The following is a 10,000-nucleotide window of genomic DNA, read 5'->3' as shown; positions in this document are numbered from 1 at the left end:
GAGAGAAGACAGCATCAATGTTTTATACAGAGATGTTTTAAATGTTAGTATATACACTTTATTTAACCGAATCCGAACCCAGATAAGAATGTTTAATATTTTATAATCTGGTTGAATCAAATTATTTGCTTTGATAAATCGCCGAGGTCCAGACCCCTATGACCTCATAGCTGCCTAAGGCCATGCCTGCCATGTATTCCATCTGACTGTGAAAATGATCAGAATTGTGGGTAGCCTAGTGGTTAAGGATATGGACTTTAGACCACAGGGTAGCAGGTTTGTATCCCACCCTCCCTCTCCCTATCTCACTCCACGGCTGAGGTGCCCTTGAGCAAGGCACCTAACCCCTTACTGCTCCAGGGACTGTAACCAATACCCTGTACTTACGAAAATAACAGTAAGTTGCTTTGAATAAAACATGTAATCTAAAATGTAACTAGAACTGTATGGGTGGGAGGTCGGGTCCTATTTTGGGGGGTCCTATTTGAACAATGTCAGGCTTAACAATGGCCCACACAGTATCTGTGACTGGCAGCTGTCAATCAACCACACAGGAGCCAATCAGGACAAAGAAAAGACCACGGAGCCATGGCACACGTCACCATTTCATGAGGCAGATATATGACCCCATACTGACCCGTGTGTGTGTGTGTGTGTGTGTGTGTGTGTGTGTGTGTGTGTGTGTGTGTGTGTCTGTGCGTGTGTGTATGTGTGTGTGTGTGTGCACGCGCTAGATCTTCTGCCACTTGATAATTCTCATAATCGAATCCAGCAGGAACATTGGTGTGGAATCCTACACTTCACATTGCTCCATAGACAGCAACCAATACGTGGCCTCTTACTGCAGATGTGTCCATTGACGGGCCTATTCACTATCTGTTGGAAATGCTCAAATACGTCATAACAACATCGCTATGACATTACTGAGAGCCTTAAGGAACAAATGACAATATGGTCATTACAATTTTGGCGACAGTAAGGCTATAACAGGCTCTGCGCAATGGGATAACTGTAGGTTGCTTTGGATAAAATCAGCTGCAAAGTGTAATGTATTGTAATAATGTAGGGAGCTGAAAAAGGCCCTCCGTCTTGACTTGGAAAGAGACTCATCAATTATAATAGCACTGCTGTTGTCATTAGCATGTGAATGGTGACCTGTTCCCCCTTGAACCACCACACACACACACACACACACACACACACACACACACACACACACACACACACACACACACACACACACACACACACACACACACACACACACACACACACACACACACACACACACACTGTCCCCCTTCCCATGTACGTATGCATAAATGCCGCTGAGTCATTGTGATGGCCCCTGTCACCATCAGAAGAGCCCATGACAGAACACCGCAGGCACGCAAGTGAGTTCTATTGTCATGGCAACCATTCATCCATCCACATCCACATGACCTCCTCATGGCCGGCCCCCATTAGGCCATATTTGCACTTCCTGTGTCACGGAACGGCTGTTGGGCCGGTGGGAGGGCGCAGACTTCCTGTGGCTTGCAGGTCCCCACGGAGGGCTTTTATTGTGACATGCAGCAGCAGTGGGGTGGATGATGCAGGAGGAAGGACGGCTTCCCTTTTTACGTGCAGATTGGGATGGTGAGATGGAGGGCCGAAGGGGCCGGCACATCTGTCAGAGTCCTGCTGCTGATGGATGTGGGGGTGGTGGTGGAGGTTACGGTATAGTTTTGAACTGGCAAGGGGGCGGGGGTTGCAACTTCACCCCTTAGCGCCGAGCCTACGTTATACATTTACCGTCACCAAAATTGTAATGGCTATGCCTTAATCTGTTACTTAAAGGCTCTCGGTACTGTCATAGCCATGTTGTTATGATGTAGTTGAGTATTTTCAGCAAATAGCGAATAGGCCTGCCGGCGACCCCATCTGCAGTAAGAGGCTACAGGGTTCAGTGCCTCCCCAACCCAACCCAGGGCCTGATACTGTATGACAATGACTGTGATAGTTGGGTACGTTGAAAAACTTGTTCGCACTTCCTTTAGACAGGTCAAAAAAGGAGATCCTTACAGTCATCAGTTTCACAAAGTAAGGTCCCACACACTGTCCTCATTCGCAGTAGTATTTTTGTTCTTCTGGTCTATTGACCTTGTCTCGCCATGCTAGACCCATGTGAAATTCTTTTTGCTGACGATGGGGGGTCTATAGTAGCCTGGTATTGACTCGACCATAATACTACTTTTCATTCATATTCAATTCACAGCTAGGCTACTATTGGCCATCATCATCAGTCGGTATCAGGGGGCGACAAAGAGGAGAGTGACTGGTGGCAAGGGTGGTGGGAGCAGAGATTCTTTAAGTATATAGAGATATGCCAATGTAATAGGTTGCTATGGGCACCTAACATGACCAGGTTCATGTCTGCCTAAAGGGGCGTGTCGTAATGCTCCTAGAATGAATAGAACAGTCCTTAGGTCTGCCTAAAGGGAGATCCCCCCCCCTCCCCCTTGCAATTGTAGAACCCGGAAACAATGGGCCAATGGAACCTCTCTCTCTCTACTCTCTCTGGTGGGAGTGTGGTTGGAGTGGTGAAGGTTCAGTACGTCTCTCCTCTGTCCTCTCTCTCTTGCCCTCTTTTGTGTCCGAGGACGTCAGGGGGAGTTCCCCAAGCGTCACCCAGGTCTGCCGGTGCCGTACAGCATTGTTGTGCGGAGCTGAGGGGGTGTGAATGTTAGGGAGCAGAGAGAGAGAGAAGCCCAACCGACATGAAGATGGCAACACACTGTTGCTGTTGCATAGACGGATGGAAGAAGTGTGCCCGCCTGATCAAGCAACACAGGGGTCAATCCTGGGTTCAGCAAGTATAAATCCAGAAAGTCAAAGAATGTGCGCACATCAGTGGCACAGGTGCTGGACCAAACGTAAGATAACTGAAAAGAAAATAAAGGTCCGCAACACTGTTAAATGCTCCCAAATATTTAATGGCACAAATTGAATTAAAGTGCCATTAAATATTTGGGAGCATTTAACAGTGTTGCGGACCTTTATTTTCTTTTCAGCAAGTATAAACCCAGCTATGTTTCCATGAACAAAATTCAAAAGACACCGCACACTGCTTACTTTTCTTACTTTATTTTTCCGAGCGAACAACGCGTTTCGCCCAGTGCGTCATCAGATTCACTCTATGCCCTGTTTCCATTTGACACAGTTGACTTCACTGAGCAGTTCAAGTTCAGTCTTCACCGGTTAGTACCAGAAGTGAATATCCTGAGTTCAGAAAGTAATAATCCTGCCCCTGTTATTGATAATTCACTTCACATTCTGAATGGATCCGTCACTCTTCAGCAAAATAGAGCTAGTTTGTGAAGTTATCTGGGATAATTACATTAAATTTAACTCCGATTATTTTATTTTTTAAAGAGACTTACGGTAGTTTCTTAGGTACACGACAGGTGATGGTTACAATCTGTAGAGCAATGGGGGTTGGATATGAAATGAGCTGCCTTCTCTAAATTGAGGGCCAGTTTCTACATTAGGAAGGCATTGGACTCCCTAAGGACTCCCTGCCGGCTATAGGTACAGACATTCTGTGAGGGCCAACACCAAAGAAGTACTGGTCAAATACCTGCCCACCCACACACTCCACCTCCATCTCCATCCCTGTCTCCCATCCATCCCCCCTCCAGCCCTCAACCATCCAGCCCTCCGCCCTCTCTAACTTACTTTCCTCCAACCGCCTCCCCCCCCGCCCACCCAAACCGGAGAGGTACTGGGCCTTTCAACTCCTCCAACCCCTCTACCTAACTAGGCATTCTGTGTGGGCCACCTCTGGAGCAGTACAGGCAGAGAGGAAAGAAGAAGAGAGGGGAAAGTTCTATTGGCCTGTATTGTTACCTCACCGACGCCGTCCGCCATTTTGATTTTGGTAGTCAAGGACGCGTCGCCAACGGTTCATTCATTCAGCATCAGTCAAAAACATGGCTAACACCGATCACAATTACGCAAAGGACCCAAATGCCCCAAATACACCAAAATATATAGGCACACAATGTGCTGCTGTAGGGTGTTACAAGTCCACAGGAAGGAACAAGGAGGTGGCATTTCATTCATTTCCCAAAGAAAAAAAAGGTATAGTTTCGTTTTGATAGCCTAAGCCTGATGTGCAGATGTCAGATGGGCACAATGATATTTGAGCAACATGATGAGAACATTGTGTGTCAAAAGACATAACTTTGTGTGCTTAACTTCTAATGCGAGCACAACATTTAATTTTCTAGGCCTACCGAGTACCTTTTTTCACTTCTGATTTAGAAATGCATACTGTCGATGATCTGCAAGGAAGGCTGTTTTCAATGTCCAGCACCTCCCACCACAGTTTTAGCATAGCATACGTCACCTAGAAACTATTATTTTGCTCGTATATAATACGCCAACGACGTGCCACATCAAGTGCTATATTAACTAATTGTCTTACCTTAAAAGGATGTGTTGGGTAGGCAGATGATGCCACCGTTATGTCGCCGTAAAACAAAGTTGGATAGCCTGCTAGCGCAACAACCCACTGCATGATGAATCGAGGCGCTGAAATGATCTGACAACTGTGCAGTGGGCTTTGTTTATTCGTGTTATGATGATGCCCACATATGCATCTAACATTTTCCTTTCAAAATTTAACTCAATTAACTTTAAAATCGCCAGACTAAACATATCCACGGCAAAGTATCCAGTCCTTGTCCTATTGAAGTGGAGAAACTCACATAGACTTTCCTCTGACGGAAACTCAATTTCAACAAAAAAGCCAGACCCCTATAATTTGTGTTGTATCTCCCCCTAGTGGCAAAATAGAAAACATGAACCAGCGCAAATGTTAACCAAGGATATCTGTGATATTAAAACACACTACTGTTATTTTCTGCAGGTGTGCAGAATGGATTAATAACATCAGGCGGGAGGACCTATGTGGTTTACAGACCGATGAAATGAAGCATAGGAAAGTATGCAGTGACCATTTCGCCATTTCACAATTTGTGAACCCATTGGACAGGTAGAGACATTGCCATTTCATATTCTGAAAATGACACTTGATACTCTATAAGTTTTCAACATACTGTAAACCCAGATGTTTAGCCTGATTACTTGTGGTAATGTTGCAAATTCAAAACACACATATTCACAAAAAATAATTTAAAATGTTGGGTTGCTTTACAAAAAAAATACAACTAATTACATATTTAGAGAGCCACACATTGAGTGCTCCTCCTCTACCATTGCTGGCTTGAATCAAGCATAAGGCTTTTGCTCCTCACAAGCAGAGAGCGTCGTCAGGATCCGCAACAGGTTACACACACTGTATGACATGGAGAATCATGGCTTGTATTTATGTTCCTTCCAGGATGCTGCAGTCATTCACCGTCTAGCCATGCCCCCTGTTCACCAAAGGCCATTCCAGTCCACTAACAAGAGGCCATCCCCCTCAACCTTTAAGAACTTTGCCATGCACTCAACAATTTGTATATTGCTGCACTCTGTATTGTGCATGTATTTGTTCTTTCCAGGATGCTGCAGTCATTCACTGTCTAGCCATGCCCCCTGTTCACCAAAGGCCATTCCAGTCCACTAACAAGAGGCCATCCCCCTCAACCTTTAAGAACTTTGCCATGCACTCAACAATTTGTATATTGCTGCACTCTGTATTTTATATCACTGTGTATGCCTCCATCTTTTGGACTTTCATGGACTCATTCTGTTGCAACAGTTGAGATCCTTCCAGAACTGTAAGCTTATTTACATTGTCAGACCCCTTGCCTTTCATTGATGTTGACTGTGCATTGAACTATTGTCATTGTTTGATGACCTCTTTTATTTTTTAATTTCAACCCATATATGTTTGAAAAGTTCTAGACTTTTTCCATGGGATGTCTTCGTATTTGCGGAGTCACCTTATCCTGGTGTCATGTTTTCTGTTGATTGCCATTACCATCCTACATGTGTCTTCAAACCAAATCATATCTCAAATGTATTTATACATACTATATCTAGTTGACTCAAAGTGCTTTGGTGCCCTTGTCCTTGTGTTTGTCCTCACATTTGCCTGCAGTGTGTTTGTAGAAATATAAACATTACAATACTTTGCATTCTGCAGGAAATCTGGCCTACTGCCAATGGCCGTACCCTGGCTAGTAGACTGTCCCAACCCCCCTAAATCTCAAGACACAGTTCGTCCACCACCCCGAAAACGGGTCGCACTTGAAATTGAGACAACAGACTCAGAGATCCTGGATAGTAAGTGATTTAATGGCAAATGGTGGTAACAGATACATTCTGAGTGTTGAACACTGCATAGGTAGTAGTCTGTGCATAAGTCTGTTGTTACAGTTGTCACATTTCTTTTTAGGCACTGATGTACTGGCCAGTGTCAGCAATGACAACACAGTGGAAAAACTGAAAAGAAAAATTGGCTGCTACAAATCAAAGCTGTCAAGGCTAAAGAAAAAGACACCATCTATCAGCAAACAAACATTAAAGAGGGAAATTTCCAAAGTATTGCCAAAACAAGCCGCACAATTTGTCAACGAGCAAATTGATAATGCCAAAAAAAAACCAAGGGCCATTCGGTGGAGCAACTTCATGAAAAGTTGGGCGTTACAGGTTAAGGGTACAGGGCCAAAAGCCTACCGAACCATGAGGAGAATTTTCAAGCTCCCTACAGCCAGGACCCTTTCAAATATCTTGCAGAGAGTAGACATCGGGCCGGGATGGCATGAACCTGTGCTGTATGCACTTAAACATCAAGTGCAGCATATGGAAGAGCGAGATAGGCACGTTGCCATCACATTTGATGAAATTACATTGAAATGTAGCCTAAATTATAACATCTCGAAAGATGAAGTAGAAGGGTATGACGAAGGGGGAAGACCAGCCAACCATGCAGGGGTTTTCATGATCCGTAGTCTAACTGGGAAATGGAAACAACCCATAGGGTACTTCTTGTCATCTGGGACCATGAAGCATGGGGTCTTAAAAACCAAAATCATGGAGGCGGTGGAAAAGGTGCTTGACACTGGCTTCACTCCCATGGTGCTGGTAATGGACCAAGGCAGCAACAACCTGGCAGCCTGTAGAAACCTGGGTATAACAGAAGAAAAACCGTACTTCTTTGTCAAAAGCCAGAAGATTCATTTTTTATTCGACCCCCCCCATTTAATGAAAAACATCAGAAACAATTTGCGAAAATATGGATTTTACATAGGGGACAAATTGGCAGAATGGGGAGACATCACTGAAATGTTTAAAATTGATTCACAAAGACAACACCGAATGGCACCCAAGTTAACCCAACGGCATCTGTCCCTCACTGCCTTTTCAACAATGAGTGTGCCTCTCGCCACTCAGGTAAGCCACAAGTGAAAACTGTCATGCAGGCGTATAACATTCAATTTACAATCTTTATCTATGGTCCTGAAAATGGGATTTTTTTTATTTTTTTATTACAGGTTCTTAGTCATTCTGTTGCGGCTGCACTGCTCACCATGGCAGACATGGGGAAGCTAAGAGAGGGGGCAAAAACGACGGCAGATTTTGTAGCCCACTTTAACCAGATGTTTGACTGCTTTAACAGTAGCACATTGTCCAGCAGCACACCACAAAAGGATGCCTTCAGAGAGACACATATTGATTTTATCAATGAGAGTATTAACTGGCTGGCATCTGTCAGATGTGCCAGTGGCAACAGCTTGAATTGCCTAAATGGTTGGAGGCATAACCTAAGAGCAATCAAGGAAATCTGGGCTGAATTGAAAGGTAGCAGCAATAAGGCATAATTATTCAAATTGAGCTTTGCTAATGCTAATGAGCTTTGTCCACCACTGCATGTTTTCTGCTGTTGGCCAATGTACTGTTTGTCATTTGCATTCACAGAGAAAGGATTTCAGTTTCTATTTACGAGGCACCTCAACCAGGACTGCCTGGAACACTTCTTTGGGGTGATCAGAGCGAAGGGCGGGCACAGGGACAATCCAGACCCTCAGCAATTCCGATTAGACTACAGGCAGGCCGTGCTAGACTATCTAATGACATTTGGGAGAAATACAAATTGCGAACCGGAGGAAATACACCTATTGCTGCAATTGTCCCATTTGTTTGAGGTAGACGAAACACCCTTTCAAAAACAAAAGTGTCACACATGATTAGTATACTGTAAGTCTGTAATCTTTTGCAATGATTTTGTAGAGCTGCACTGAGTCATCGCAGATGGCAACTCCCCATCCATGCACCGCACTGACCATGCCTCACGAGGTACACGAAACACCCTTTCAAAAACAAAAGTGTCACACATGATTAGTATACTGTAAGTCTGTAATCATTTGCAATGATTTTGTAGAGCTGCACTGAGTCATCGCAGATGGCAACTCCCCATCCATGCACCGCACTGACCATGCCTCACGAGGTACACGAAACACCCTTTCAAAAACAAAAGTGTCACACATGATTAGTATACTGTAAGTCTGTAATCATTTGCAATGATTTTGTAGAGCTGCACTGAGTCATCGCAGATGGCAACTCCCCATCCATGCACCGCACTGACCATGCCTCACGTACAGTCTACTGATGAGGAACCCACATTCCCTGGACTGGACAACACAGAGTTCATGAAGGGGCTGGACGTCATTGAGGGCAATGTGTCAGTGTACCTTGCTGGCTATGTGGCCTTCAGAGCCTCTGCCAAATTTGATTGCAAGAGTTGTGTTACGCTGTGGGAGGCAAACGAGGAGGACAGAGATACACTCAAGGAGAAATACACCTTTTTCAGATATAAGCAGTTCAGGGATGGGTTATTCCCACCAAGTGTTGTATTACAGCGTACAACAGAGCAAATTGAACACATTTTTAGATGCCAATACCCCCACATTTCTAAAGGGAAACATGTCCTGGCACTCTTAAAATCTGCAGTATATCAGAGTGTGAATTTGGATGCTGTTATATGTTCCGCCAGCTGTCTGTCCTGCAAAGAGTTCCTTGTTAATACATACTTATTGATGAGGATAAAATTTCAACTGAAGGTGGGCAATCAGAACGCCAAAGCCATGAAAACAAAGAAATCAAGAAAATTAATGAAATTGACATCGGAATTTTGACCCCCCCCCCCCCCCACCCACACACACACACACACCTTTTTTACATGATTGGTATTGATTCCAGCCCCTGATCACAGTCAGGAACAATAATGTGGCCCCCAGATTTAAAAAAAAGTTTGGGGACCCCTGGCCTACAGTAGCTTCAGGTTGCAATGAACGACGGGCTGTGCATACTGCTGAAGACACCCAGGTGGAGCAGTGCATGTTATCTTGCTCCGACAACTAATTTTTTAATTATTTTTTTTTTTACAAGGAATGTGTAATCTATATAAACAATGCTAATTAAATAAACATAGCCATCATCAAGTTTATCTCTTCAGCATGCTTTTGACTCTTGATCATTTCACCTCAGTAGAGCTGATTTCAAATGAATGTATGAGTCCCCCTCTCAGCTGGAGATGATGTGCTGCGGGTTGTTCAGCCAGGGTGCCAGGGTAGTGCGTGAGGTGCATGTTCTGCTGTCCCAGGAATCTTGTACAGGTGGCTCTTCACACTAAATCTGCCATATGTGGTGAGGAGTGACACAAAAAAGAAAAAATATGCATTATTGTGTTAAGCTTACATGCAATGTTGACTGAGTTGCTAAAAAACTGCCAAACTTAAGGTATTCTCTGAGTTGCAGAAAAAGTAATGCATTGCTGTAATTAATGCGTTGCTGGTTATGGTTTATCATTTCCTGCCACTGACTTGAATTAAGTATTAGTAATGTATCATTGTTTCCTGCTCGTGCGTGAAAATGCCTTAATCAATGTATAGTAGACATTCAAAACATTTGACTCCCAAGTCAGGTAAAAAACACGTTTCGCCTCACATGCGTTGGCTCCCAAAAAGTTAACTGACATCGGTCATGAAAACACCTAGAAGTACTCTAG

General features: G+C 44.1%; 1 long non-coding RNA gene across 2 annotated transcripts in view; it reads right to left on the bottom strand.

Annotated features, from left to right (window-relative positions):
* Positions 1 to 6,267: 6,267 nt before the first annotated feature.
* The window catches only part of LOC134440350 (uncharacterized), a 4,266-nt gene continuing 533 nt past the window's right edge, over positions 6,268 to 10,000 (bottom strand). The window contains exons 1-2 of one of the 2 annotated variants that reach the window (XR_010032952.1): positions 9,476 to 10,000; positions 6,268 to 8,744 (exon numbers count right to left, since the gene is read on the bottom strand). The exon at positions 9,476 to 10,000 is cut by the window's right edge and continues 533 nt beyond it. This is a non-coding gene — a long non-coding RNA (uncharacterized LOC134440350). The remainder of the gene's footprint in view (positions 8,745 to 9,475) is intronic. The other variant, XR_010032951.1, reaches the window with a different exon arrangement.

The sequence above is a fragment of the Engraulis encrasicolus genome, chromosome 23 (assembly GCF_034702125.1).
Source record: "Engraulis encrasicolus isolate BLACKSEA-1 chromosome 23, IST_EnEncr_1.0, whole genome shotgun sequence".
In the NCBI taxonomy this organism is placed as follows: domain Eukaryota; kingdom Metazoa; phylum Chordata; class Actinopteri; order Clupeiformes; family Engraulidae; genus Engraulis; species Engraulis encrasicolus.
The sequence above is the reverse complement of the archived record's forward strand: the minus strand, read 5'-3'. Positions and strand labels throughout refer to the sequence as shown.